The sequence below is a fragment of the Lynx canadensis genome, chromosome B4, assembly GCF_007474595.2.
Source record: "Lynx canadensis isolate LIC74 chromosome B4, mLynCan4.pri.v2, whole genome shotgun sequence".
Classification (NCBI taxonomy): Eukaryota; Metazoa; Chordata; class Mammalia; order Carnivora; family Felidae; genus Lynx; species Lynx canadensis.
Window position 1 is genome coordinate 51244662 of NC_044309.1, and position 14824 is coordinate 51259485.

A 14824-nucleotide genomic window follows, 5' to 3' on the forward strand; every position below is an offset into this window, starting at 1 on the left:
AGTTAGATTTATGTTAAATTAGTGTACTTTCCAAAACTTCTGGGATGGAAAAGGAGGTGAAAGGGTTTTCTTTTTCTACCACAATGAGATACCACTTCATACTCACTGGAATGGCTATAATCAAAATCAAAAAGACAAATAACAATAAGTGTTGGCAAGGATGTGGAGAAATTGAAAAACTCATGCATTGCTGGTGGGAGTGTAAAACGGTGCAATCATTTTAGAAAACAATTTTCAGTTCCTTAAATATTAAACACTGAGTTACTGTATGACCCAACAATTCCACTATTAAGATATATCCAAGATAAAATACATGTTCACTCAAAAACTCGTATGTGAATGTTCAGAGCAGCAATATTTACAACAACAAAAAAGGAATAACTCACATGGCCAATAACTAATTTGTGGATAAATAAAATGTGGCCCATCCATACAATGTAGTATTATTCAATAATAAAAAAGGAATGAATACTAATACATGTTAAAACAAGAATAAACCTTGAAAACATTATTCTTAATGAAGGAAGCCCATCACAGAAGACCACATATTTATTATTCCATTTATAAGAAATGTCCAGAATAGGCAATCTATAGATACAGAAAATAGATTAGTGATTGCCTAGGTCTAGGGAGTTGGGGGAAAAGAGGGTTGATGATAATGAACATGAAGTTTCTTTCTGTGATTATAGTTACACAACTCTGGGAATATGCTAAAAACCATTGAACTGTACACTTTAAGTGAATTGCATGACATTTGAATTATATCTCATAACACTATTAAAATTTGAAAATAATAATTGTCAAGTTAAAATAGAGGTATGAATCTCTGTAATATCCAAAGCATAATTTTTCACCAGATAATATAACAACTTTCTAGTTTTAAAGCATAAGCCCACTTTATTGGGTGGCAGGGGATTATTATTGTTTTACTAAGATAGATCTTGGTCTATTTAAAGATATTTAAATGTGTCGATGAATACTTTTTTTATAAAGTTTATAGACTATTTCTTAGAAAAATCTTTTTTTTCAATACCCCATTTTTAAACTTATCAGAGATTTTTGATCTTTTTTCTGAGGTAAATAGGTTGTTGCTCTGACATAACAAGAATCAGGAATTCCCATCAAACAGATTTCATTATGTATAAAGTATATACCAGAAATAGGCAGATCACACACGAATATGCTTTCAGTCAACATAATTAGTAGCTGTTCCCTCAAGGGGTAAACCAATAAGCCAAATGTATATTCAGGTGCAAATGTACAATTAAGGGCAAATTATTTTAGATCCTAAGTGTCCTATGAATGTTAAAAATGACCTAGCTCCTGCAATAGCTGTATGAAAGCTATAGGTTACAATTTTCATGTCAAAGTAGCTTCATATCCATCTCTTGAGTTTAGTATTGCATAGCAAAGGACCATGCTGAATATCATGTGAAAGATTACGTGATTCCAACACCAATAAATTTTGATGACTTAAACTTAATTAACACTGATTATGGTCCCAGTCTCATAATATTGCTTGTGTCCTAGAAGCACTTTCAGCTCTGTGGGTTGGATCTCTTCAGAACTTTTGTTTCACAGCACTGAAATGTTGAGTGGAAGGTACTGACAGCCCTATTTCCTTTTTCACTCTCTGTAAGGTAATAGTTATAAGCCTCCACACATGGTCTGAGCACGTCCTATAGCTACACCCTTGCCTAAAAAACAAATATCCCAATGGTTACTTCAGCAGCAAATATCACCTAGGCAGGTAAAATGCTGAGCACACAATGCAACTGTCTCGTGGCTTTCTAGCACTCGAAGAAGCTCACAACTGTTATCAGGACCCCTGTTCCAACCAACACATAGAGCCTCATGTAGAATTACTCTGGTGACCCCTTCTCTGATAAGAAATTCTTCATGGTGCCTCCAAACCAAAACCGTAGTCCAAAGCAAAACAGCCAACCCCATCAGCCAGGAGAGAAGGTTGAAACCAAGCAGTAAATACTTGATGTACCACGGGCACCTCAGGGGGGCACCCCCCTGCTCACCGCTGTGACAGGATTCTGAGTTCCCAACCCCATGCTGGCTCTGGAGTCATGGGAGCCTCTTATAAAATCTTTATCAGAATGAAGCCTATATATTGCTTAGTTGCTTGTAAAATAAAAGGATTAATATTGCTTGTAAAATGAAAGAATTCACCAAATAGACTTCAATATTCTCTGATCCCTGATAAATAAGCATAATCTGGGGGTGCCTGGGTGGCTCAGTTGGTTAAACCTCTGACTCAGCTCACGTCATGATCTCATAGTTCATGAGTTCTAGCACCATATTGGGCTCTTGCTGACAGCTCAGAGCCTGGAGCCTGCTTTTGGATTCTGTGTCTCCCTCTCTCTCTGCACCTTCCCTACTTGAACTCTGTCTCTCTCTCTCTCAAAAATAAATAACATTTAAAAAAAAAAGCATAATTCTGCTTATAGTGAGCCTTCTCTACCTGAACAGAAGCTGAAAATCTATTTGGCTCAATGTTTTATTTATTTTTTTAATGTTTATTTATTTTTGAGAGAGAGCTTGTGCTCTGAGAGTGCACATGAGCTGAGGAGGGGCAGAGAGAGAGACAGAGGATCAGAAGTGGGCTCCATGCTGACAGCAGAGAGCTGGATATGGACTTAAACTCACCAACTGTAAGATCATGACCTGAGCGGAAATAGAGAGTCAGATGCTTAACTGACTGAGCCACCCAGGCACCACCTCAGTGTTTTAAAATAAAGTCAAATCTTTACTTAGTGCTACTTAGTACCCTCTAATTTTAATATCCACAATAACCCTATGAGGCAAATCTGATTATTATTCCAATTGTCCCTATGAGGAAACTGAGGCCTATAGAGATTAAGTTGTCCAATGTTACACTATTAAATTGAGGAGTTCAAGTTAAATCCAGAGATTTAGAGCTTGAAAATTTTTATTTATTTTTTTACTTTCTAATTTACATCCAAGTTTGTTAGCATATAGTGCAATAAGGATTTTATGAGTAGAATCCAGTGATTCATCCCCTACATATAACACCCAGTGCTCATCCAAACAAGTGTTTTCCCTAATGCCTCTTGCCCATTTAGCCCATCCCCCCACTCACAACCCCTCCAGTAACCCTCGCATTGTTCTCTCTATTTAAGTCTCTTATGTTTTATCCCCTCCCTGTTTTTATATTATTTTTGCTTCCCTTCCCTTATGTTCATCTGTTTTGTATCTTAAATTCCACATATGGGTGAAGTCATATGATATTTGTCTTTCTCTGACTGGACTAATTTCACTTAGTATAATACCACTCTAGTTCCATCCATGTTGTTGCAAATGGCAAGATTTCATTCTTTTTGACTGCCGAGTAATACCCTGTTGTATATATATACCATGTCTTCTATATATATTCATCTGTCAGTGGACATTGGGCTCTTTCCATACTTTGGCTATTGTTGATAGTGCTGCTATAAACATGGGTTTTAGAGCTTGAAATCTTAACCACTATTCTATAGCCTTTCTACATACATACTCTAGGCTACTTACATATAATTTTTTAATATTTATTTATTTTTGAGAGAGGAGAGAGAGAGAGAGAGAGAGCATGAACAGGGAGGGGCAGAGAGAGAGAGGGAGACACAGAATCCGAAACAGGCTCCAGGCCTGAGCTGTCAGCACAGAGCCCCACGCAGGGCTCAAACTCAGGAACTGTGGATTCATGACCCGAGCCAAAGTCGGACGCTTAACTGATTGAGCCACCCAGGTGCCCCAAGGCTATTTACATATTAAATATGCAAATAAAACTATCTTAAAATAGTCTTATTATAGTAAATAGCAGTACTTAACCATCTTGTCATGCTTGGATGTTCTACTTCACTGTGTAATTTCTTTTTTTCCAAACAATCAGATTTTTAGAGATTATAGGGACTGGTTTCAAAGTAAAGTGTTGTTTATTGAGCATCATTCAGGAAACTTATTAGAAACTTGATTATATGACATTGGACAGTTCCTTATCATGCACCAAAGAAGTTCACTAGAAAGGTTAAAATATTTCCATTGCACTCATTCTATGACTCCCACTCTCTTTAACTTGAACTACTAAAAAAAACTTGAGGACAAGCTGTTTCCAAAAATGAACCTTTCAACTTCGCTAAATTCAAAAGCTGACTTTTCTGAGAACAAACAGTTTGTGCTTGTAAGTGAGTTGTCAGAGTGAGGTCTTCAGAGATCTGTATTTTTTCTCCTTGAATAGTTTATTTTTTCCAATGGTTTAACCTCTTGAGAACTGGTGCCTGCTCCATTTCTAGCTCAGAAAAATTTTTAATATTTCTGTTTGTTTAATCCCATCCAAGATTCACCATCTCCTTTTGGTTTTATTTTTAGCAAGAGACATGTTGAGATTTAATTTACCTAGCGTAGGCCATAGGGTGTTAATATTTCCACTACTGAGTGCCAGCAGTATGCTCACTGGGTACTGATATTTCCATTAGAGAAGGCAGTGCTGTCAGAATACCAGAGACCAAGGGCGAAGGTCTGTGGTTCTTGGCAGATGGTTGCTATTTTCTTGAACTCTGATGCACAGGCATAACTATTCAACTGCTAATAGCAAGCAGAAATTACCCAAGGAATTAAAAGACAGTTCAAGGAAAGTATTCATTTAAAATAGCAACTCTGAACTGGCATCAGAGGATTACATCAGAAACTTAAATAAAATTGACAAGGTACCAGAACTTGCCATCCCACATGATGTAAAATTATTATTTTGCAGGAAGAAGAACACTGCTTAACAGGCAGTGCCTTAGCTTCCAAAATCAGTTTCCTTGGAAAATGTTTCATAAACATGTTTGCACAAAGCCATTACATCTTTTATTGTAGAGATTAATTTATAATAAAGACATTTTTGACTAGCATTGCAAATTGGTACTATGGAATATGGAAGAGAGAGACAGTTATAACTTCCACATTAGACTAAATAGTTAAGTGATTGATAATGATGTATCTTTCCCATTTATATTGACACACATATGTGTACTTGGAAATTGACCTGCAATGAATCAAGGAGACTGAATAATAAGACATAGTGGCTATCCCTAAAAAACAATAAGAGAAAAAAACTTATGCTAAGATTGCCCCACAATATACTCCATACTATAATCAAAGTATTAAGTGCTATATGTGCCCAAAGGAGAGAGAGGCAAATTCTTTCTGAAAAAGTAAGGAAATCTTCACAAAGGAATTGAAAGCTGAGTTGAAATATCATAGTAATTTACTGAGTGGAGAAGACAGGAAATGGCCTTTCTGGAAGAAAGGCTAACATATGGACAGTTATGGAGTTTCAGAGAATAGTGAGTAATCTAATGTCATATTAGAAGGAATTGTACTGTGAGACAAGACTGAAAAGGATAGGTTAGTTAGGATGGTTTAGGTCTCATGAGCCAGGTAGTTACTACTGACGCATTTCTGCAGCCCATGGAATTTTGTGAAGAATGGAAGTCATAGAATCAGATTTATATTATACAAGGATAATTCTGGCACCAATGTGAAGGATGAACTAAAAAAGACAATGAGAGCAAGGATATTAGATAGATGTCAAGTATTGAAATAGTGCATTTGAAAAATGATCTGGGGGGCGCCTGGGTGGCGCAGTCGGTTAAGCGTCCGACTTCAGCCAGGTCACGATCTCACGGTCTGTGAGTTCGAGCCCCGCGTCAGGCTCTGGGCTGATGGCTCAGAGCCTGGAGCCTGTTTCCGATTCTGTGTCTCCCTCTCTCTCTGCCCCTCCCCCGTTCATGCTCTGTCTCTGTCTGTCCCAAAAATAAATAAAAACGTTGAAAAAAAAAATTAAAAAAAAAAATGATCTGGGCCTGAAAAATAGTAGAGTTCCACAAAGCAGATCTGAGAAACATTTCAGAGGAAAGTGAAAAAAAGAGAAGAGATAAGGAAGAATTTGAGCTTTCCGTTTTGGGTAATGATAGAAAACTATATTGTTACTCAAGACAAGGGTTATAGAAAAAATGAAAATTTAGGTGGTGTAAGATATAGAGTTCTGTTTTGGACATTGTTGCATAGTTAAAAACCTGTGGGACAAGGGTGTCTGGGTGGCTTAGTCAGTTAAGCGCCGACTCTGGCTCAGGTCATGATCTCACAGTCTGTGGATTCGAGCCCCACATCAGGCTCTGTGCTGACAGCTTAGAGCCTGGAGCCTGCTTCAGATCTGTGTGTGTCTCGTTCTCTCTGCCCCTACCCCACTCGAGCTCGCCTCTCTCTCTCTCTCTCTCTCTCCCAAAAATTAAAAACACATTAAAACAAAACAAAACAAAAACCTGTGGGACACCTAGGAGAAGGTGACCAGTATACAGTTGTATATTCAGATCTGAAGCCTAGCAGAGAAACCAAAGCTTGAAAAATATATGAATTATTGGCTTGAAAGCAGTAATTGAAGCCAGGAAGTAGAGGCACTGCATGTACGTATGTGGAGGAAGTAAAGAAAGAGGCAAAGATGGAACTCCGGAGAGTAGCAACATTTTAAGAGCAGCATAAAGCAAGCAAAGCTGGAAAAGGCAACAGGAAGGAATGACCAAGAAGTCGGAGGAGAGCAAGAAGGGGTAGTAATTTAGAATTCATTAAAAAAGGTTTTCAAAGTCTTTAAAGAAGTGTTAAATAAATTAAGTCTAAAATCAAATCAATGGATTGAAAAATGAGCAGTCACTGCTGGTATCAGTGAGAGCAGTTTTAATACTATAGTAAAATTGGATGCCATACTTCAAGATCCTAAAGAGCAAATGGAAGAAATAAATTAGATAAATTGTGACTCTTGAAATAAGACTGATGGGAAAGCTTTGAGGTTTGGGATTGTATGCTTGTTCAAATAAAATAGCTTCAAGCATGTTTACAAATGAGTTGAAGGATGCATGAAGGGAAGATCCAAAAGTAGAGGGATGGGTGAAGTAGCAAAATGAGATGGTACCAACAGCCACTAACCTGGAATAAAAGTACAAATGGTAATTTTATCCGAGGAAAGGAAGAGAGTAACTTCTTCCCCTCAGGTGGGAGGCAAGGAAAAATATGAATACAATTATAGATAAGTATGAATGCAGAAGAGAAAAATGTGGAAGTTCCAATATTTTCTCTATGAAGGAAGAGTCAATATTCTTCTGATATACTTAGAATGAGAAATGTGGTATAGCATGAACCCAATATACCTTGTATAAATATCTTGTCTTTGTGCACTTTTAGAAAGTTTCTGGTGTTGCTTCCAAATTTCACAGTTGACAGCAAAAACTTTGAAATCAGACGAATCTAGCTCTACTGCTTCGTAGAGCTTATTACCTGAATGACCTTGGACAACTTTCCTTATCTATAAAGCAGGGATAATAACATTATGTACCTATTATGATAAGGTACTTATAAGACCATTCAATAAAATTCTACCAATCATCTTTATCATTACTATCCTCTTCATCATAATTACATCGTTTAGAGTTTTCAGAGTCTTTCAATACCAAACTGTAAATATCAATAAATCCATGGGAATAATTTCATTTCAATTAAGCTTCAATAAGTTAAATTTAGTTCTTAAAATGTGTATGATGAAAGAATTAGCAGCTTAATAATAAATAATTCACAACTGAATGACATAGCTTACAAAGCATTTTCACGTTACACGATTTGTTCTACAAAACAACTTCTTTAATATTATTAGCAACATTTACAATTTCCCCAATTTTATTGATCCCCATTTTACAGAAGAAGAAATTGAAGCCAAATTTGTCTGCTCATTTACTCAATGGATATTTACTGATGGCTTATTCATGTAAAGCACTTCATTTGGCCCTACAGCTAGCATAATGCACAAAAAGAAATATAATCCTGCCTTTATGGAGATGCCATCTACTGGAGGTGGAGGGAAATAGGTCATGCCATATTATAATGTAAAATGGCAAGTGTTCTAACAGCTCTGAATGAAAGGTACATGGTTCTATGAAAGCATGTTACAAAGGAACCAAACCTTTTCTACAAAGTGGGAAAAGTCTTCCCTGAGGAAGTTTGAGCTCAGATCCAAAGGATGAGTGGGAATGAATTGATGAAAGGGAAGAATAAGAAAAGAGTTTCTGGGAAGAGGGGATCCATGAAAGGGCCCTGAGGCAGAAACTTAATTCAGGAAGCTGAAAGAGAGCCAGCATTCCTGGAGTCCAGGAAGAAATGTATATTGTAAGATTAGCAGATATGTTAAGATAGAGCGAGAACTGGTGTTCTAAGGACATCTAAACAGGACCATGTGAGCAACTTGATCTTTATTCTAGTAGCATTGGGAAAGGACAATGGTTCTAAGTGAGGGAATATTTTGAACAGATTTGCATCTTTTAAAGATCACTCTGGCTTCTGAGTGAAGCATAAATTTGGTGAGAGAAGCAAAAGTAAATGAGGCAAGACAGTTAGGAAGCTATAGAAGTAGTCCAAGTGTCAGAGGATAGGAAGTCAGCCTTACAAGGGTGGTAGTGGTGATGTAATAAAATGAACAGAATCAGAACATTTAGGAGTAAAAGTGAGAAGATAGGGGAAGGGCAGTGAAAAAGGAGGATGTTAAGGATTACTTCTAGGTTTCTTTATAATGCAAGTAGGTAGAAAATGGAAACATTTGCTAAGAGGGAGCACTCTGGGTAACAAATAGATTATAGATTAACCTTCCCATTCAGGTTGGGATAGATTAGCTTTGAGATGTCCTTGAGATAGCCAGTGATGGTTCAAGGGAAAATCTAAGCGAGAGAATACAATTTGGAAATCATCCACAGAAGGATGGGAATTAAGTCAAGGGTATAGATAAATTTGCTTAAAAGAGAGAGAAAGTGTAAGCTAGGAAACAAGATCCTTCATATTTAAGTTCAAAATCCCTCATTCTTTTCCATAACATCATGCTTCTTTTGCATGTAATGTTAAATCCATCCAAACACAAAATTTCTACATGGTGCCTTCATTACACCAGTTGCTTTATGTAGTGCTTTTCTAAGCTTGTCTGTAAGTAAAATCAAAGTGTAACATATAGAACAAATCAATAACTACTCTTTAAGTATAAATAAGTCTGATTAATTAATACCATAAATATACAGTTAATTCCCAATTTCTATATGCAAATCCATAGACTATCCATCAGGAAATATCTCTGCACAGTTCCAAATATCTTTGGATCTAGGATTCATACTTATGCCTACTGGGTCATGACTGGGACAATATCCCCATCCAGTTAGATAAATTATACTTCTCCCTATTATGCATCTCTATTGATCCATTTAGAAGAATGCACTAAGTAAAATAAATATTTTCAGGCCTGTCTTGTGGATTCATGTAAGTATATATGATAATACCTAGTCAAAAGATAAAAAGGTCTTGCTAGAAGTACTATAGAAAGCCTCCTGGCCTAGTGTTCTGGGTATTTGGATTCCAGTTTTAGTGCCACTAACAAATGGCCTTGAGCAAACAGCTCAAACTCTCTGACTTTTAGATTCTTCATCTGTATAATTAGGAGATTGAACCAGGTCTCCAAGTTTCCTTGAATTCTAATATTCTGCAATCATGTGAAAATCCTTGAACGAACATGAATTATTCAGTGGGTAGAGATTTACAATCATCTTAAAGAATCCTTATTCCCCACTTTCTCTAGAAAGAAATTTCTTCTGTCACATCTGATCATTTTTAGTACTAGAAAAATAGCAAATACATTCATATTGACATTTTCTTCCAAGATGATGCTGAGTGTGTCATCAGACTCAAAACCTGCTGGAGAAACTGTTCTGTACTTCTGATAGTTTTCTAATTCTAACCTGACATTGCAGCTTTTAGCTGTGAATAGCCTCATGGCATTCTGCATGAATTCTTACTGTGTATTCTGAAGTCTGACATTTCTGTTACACTTAAATTTGATCTCAGATTTCTTTGCTTTTCATTTTACCCAAAGTTGATATTTTTTAAAGGTTGGCATTTGTTACGTCACATTTGGCTTTTACCCATCACTTCAAGAATTCTTTGAGCCAGATATTGACCTTGTATCGTTTTTCAAACTAGAAAAAGAAGAACAAAAGAGAAAAACAAGATACGGGGAGAAAATGAGAAAGGAATAGAAGTCACAAAATAACTAGTCAGATGGAAGAAGTGTAAGGTGTATTTTTCTGTTAAAATTTCACTTTGTGATGCCACTGTCCCTTTTGAAGATTGTCAGGATCCTTGGTGATGTTCCTATAGCCCTCTGAGAAGGGTTGTAAATGATTGAGGGAAGAGAGGAGGAATGATGTTTCCCAAATCTGAGTGTTGGTCACATGACTTCAAAGCCAATTTGTCATTCAGGGAAAAGATAAGTTGATGTACTTCTGTCTTCAAAAGAGACCACAGGTACTGATTCCTTGACTTATGGGCCCACAACAATAACTCATGCCAAAACTATGTTCTCAAAATTAGGTTTGCAATCCCTGAAGTGCTTACAGGGGTGTTGCAAGGTCAAGATTATTTCCATAATAATTCTAATATGTCACTTGCCTTTGTCACATGCATTCATTCATGGGTGTAGAGTGTTTTCTGACATGCAGTATTACAACAGATTTAATACAGAAACAGATAGGGGAATCTAGCTGTCTTCTATTAAGCCAGACATTACAGATACTTACAAAAATCTAAAACAGTATCACTCTTCTCTCTAAATATTTTCTTTATTTTGAAAACATAGCGATTTTTCATAGGAATATATTGTTTATGTTAACATGTAAAGGGGTTATTGATGTTACTTTAAATGAATTGATAAATATTTCTTAAATGCCCTGGTTTTGTTTCTGATATGGAAATTCTTGATAGATATAACTCACATAAATGAGAACTCTTTGGTATCTTCCATAATTTTTAAGAGTGCTGAAAGGCCCTTGAGACCCAAAACAGGAGAACCCTAAACACTGGTCAGTTTCTACTTCCAGCTTGAACTAAAGAGTTATTACATATTTGATACTCTTCCTTTCCTGCCCACATAAGGATTACCCTTCTAACTTAATCCTCTGCTTGACTATAAACCTTGTGTTTACACTGTTGGCAAAATACAGATTTGATATTTCCCTAAAGTTCCTTTGAAAATATTTATCTTGCAGTTGCTTTCATTTTACCTAATTTTTTCACCTTTGAGTTTTTAACCATGTCTTAGATTCCTTTTATTAACTTTTATAATCCTTGTCTTCAAGGAGTATTTTTTTTTCTTTGTGTTTAAATGAACTCATTGGACAATGGACCATGTGCAATTTTTAAATGCTTCCTTAACAATTATTGTACAGAGTTATATTTATCTTAGCTGTGGTATTATGTCCTTTTACAGAAGGCAGAGGCTCAATTGTTAGCTCAATTAGAGGAAACTAAACACTGAATAGATAGAATCACTGCTCAGGAAACTCATATAAAACTGAATAGTAAGCCAGTCTGATGTTTTGCTTTTGATCAAAATTGGTTTTGCTCCCCTATTCAGACATGCTTGGAAAGTAAATTAAGTAACCTAAAGTTACTTAAATGAACAATTAAAAATGATGAATAACCTTAAAGAGGCGATTACTTCACATGAATTCCTGTTACTCCTAATTTTAAAAATTCATAATAAATGAAAATTCCTTTCACTTTACATGATCTCCTCTCCAGCAAGTAATAGAATTTTACTGACCTTGTATCTTTTTAATATCTCAAATCTGATAGATCACCATTTATTACATTGTAAATGGTCTATTTTCTGTATGAATATAAGCAAGTTTCTTACAAATTTAAATAAATAAGGACCTAGTTAATATCAGCCTGATGAATCTTCTAATGATACTTTTGTTTCTTCCCCAGACTCAAGGTATCATATCCGTGCCTCAAGTAATTAGTAGTCCCAAGGTTAGCAGAATCACTAGAGAGTGGACCCTGCTTATTATTGGCAGGCATTATGTATACTTTTCAAGCAAATCAGGTCATTGGAAAGTACAATAGCCTGGCTTGTGGAAAATTCAAATAAGTTGTAGTTCTTCTGTCACATGTGACATTTCAGTCTGTAAATATCACATGACAGTCAGAAAATATGGGTAGCCCTCACCTCATTGAGGAATGTGTTACTGAGCATGAAATGCCAATAACTATATCCCATGAGAATGTTTAAACAATTTCAGACAACATCACAGGCAAGAAATGCCAAGATTTGTGGAAAATATTTATCCATTGATCTTTGCCTGAGTTCAGGGCCCTGAAAAGGTATCAAGCATAAATTCTGTAGAGGCAGAGATCCCTGTTTGGACCTATTATACTAAAGAAATTTAAATCAGCACAAAAAATATACTTGTTCTTTTACACAATGGTGTTTACTCTTAAAGGGACATATGATTTTGAGCTTTTTTCTAGTACTGATAATGAACTTGTACTTATTCAAATATATTTATAATTATTTAAGTGAGCCTTAATTTTATTTTATTTTATTTTTTTTTAATTTTTTTCAACGTTTATTTATTTTTGGGACAGAGAGAGACAGAGCATGAACGGGGGAGGGGCAGAGAGAGAGAGGGAGACACAGAATCGGAAACAGGCTCCAGGCTCCGAGCCATCAGCCCAGAGCCCGACGCGGGGCTCGAACTCACGGACCGCGAGATCGTGACCTGGCTGAAGTCGGACGCTCAACCGACTGCGCCACCCAGGCGCCCCAAGTGAGCCTTAATTTTAAAAAATCCCTTATATTTTAGTAACCAATGTAACTTTATGTAAAGTTTGAAAAACTTAAAAAAAAATAAGCTAAAAAAGAAAACTAAAGTCATCTGTGAAATTTAGTATTAATATTCAGGTATTTGGTATTAATTTTTTTATTTCTCTCATCTTTTTGTCAAGCCTATGGAAAAATATGCACACTTTTATGTACATGCTGGTATTATACTGCATACATTTTTCATAATATTTTCATATCATTAAGTATTCTTTGAATATTTTTAGACTACATATATTCTACCATATGGTCATAGCTTAGTTAACTTTTTATTCTTAGACATTTGTGTTATTTCCAATTACACATATCCTTATACATAGCTCTGATTATTTTTTTAGGATAAATTCTCAAAAGTAAATAGTTAGATGAAGGAATAATCACATTAAAAAAATTTTTAATACATTCTGCTATATACTGCCAGCAATGTATGAAGGGGCACATTTCCCAGGAGCTCCACTAACACTGCCAACATCTCTTTTAATGTGGCCAACTCTTCCTAAAATAAGCAAATGAAAGTTATATTTGGATATGCTTTACTGTTGTTTGGCCTTAGTCACATCTCGGGATGTCATGTGGTTAGCTTCTTAGCAATTTCTCCTCCAATTTCTTTCTAAACTAAATGCAACAGTAGTGAATAAAAAGATCCATTCCTTTCCATTAATGTGTAAAAATGTTCTTTCCAGCATTTTTACATATTAATACAAATATATAATTTTTCTTTTTGAGTGTATAGATGTTGCTAGGGTTTGTTCTATTCCTGAAAAAGTCTGAAAAAAAATACATCCTTCTTCTTTATTACCTTCAGATTTGTTTTTTTCTCACTCTTTTGACTGAGAGAAAACAAATTAAAACACCCCTGGAACTTGTATAAGTGGTATTTTTGAGTTAAAGCTATTGCTACCAATGTAAATTATTTCAGAGAACAGCAAGATAAATAGGCTCAATAGTATGATTTTTCTCATTATTATCATCACAATCAGTGCATTTTTATTAATGACCCAACACGTATGGAGCATGGTGCTAAATCCTAAGAATTAAAAAGTGAGTATAGAACAATTCTTATCTTCAGTTGATTTATTCACTAGTTGAGAATGATGGCACATATATAAAAACGATAAATTCTAATAAACACTAGCATATCCTAATTGCCCAATGGAGTCAGCCAGTCAATGCCCTTAGAGTTCAGAGAAGTGATTAGTAAACATTGGGGTAGTAACCTTTAAAAGCATTTGACCACATTTTGAAGGAGAACTCAAACTCTGAGAAGAGAAGCTGTTCCATGTGGGGGTTACAGTGCTCACAAAGGTGAGAATGCACATGACATTTTCAGAATAAAAATAATCAGTGAGTCAGCCAGAGCAGTTTATTCAGTATTACAGTAGGAGAAAAATCTCATGTTTGGCTAGCCTTGGCTATCTAGATAAGCAGTATGGACCTAAGAGAGGCCCGTTGGAAATAGAAAACCATTTAAAGTTTTATAACAAGTGAATTTAGAAATAATTTAGGGAGGAGCCACCTGGGTGGCTCAGTCGGTTGAGCATCCAACTTGGGTTCAGGTCATGATCTGGCAGTTTGTGAGTTCAAGCCCCACATCTGTCTCAGGCTCATTGCTGTCAGCCTGTCAGCGCAGAGCCTGCTTCTGATCCTCTATCCCCCTCTCTCTGCCCCTCCCCTGCTTGTGCTCTCCCCAAAAGAAAAGGATATTTTAAAAGAAATAATTTAGGGAAATTTTTAAGGTATTACTATGAAAAATATTAATACCAGCATGGGACAATTATGGCCTAGACTAGCTAGATGCAGAAGAAACTAAAAACAGGCGTAATGCTAGAGCCATTTGGATAGAAAAGTCCACTGAACTTGGCAACTGATTAGATATAAAGATAAGAGACTACTAGGAGCTTATTATTCAACTGTGCTTGTATCAGGGATTTATAATGAATGAGCCTGCCCTCAACCGAGTACATAATATAGAATCCCACTGAGAAGATGTGATAAACTCTACAGGAGGCTACAAAGTAGCTGAAACAGCTTTCCAGGTAAATCAGCCCTTGAGTTTTGACTTCAGAGATCAGTTGAATTTTGCCAGAT

General features: G+C 36.0%; 1 protein-coding gene and 1 pseudogene across 4 annotated transcripts in view; one reads left to right on the top strand and one right to left on the bottom strand.

Annotated features, from left to right (window-relative positions):
* The window catches only part of PIK3C2G (phosphatidylinositol-4-phosphate 3-kinase catalytic subunit type 2 gamma), a 358133-nt gene that overhangs the window by 138042 nt on the left and 205267 nt on the right, over nucleotides 1-14824 (top strand). The gene's annotated exons all lie outside the window — the stretch shown is intronic.
* Nucleotides 1360-9847, bottom strand: LOC115518021 (annotated as a pseudogene).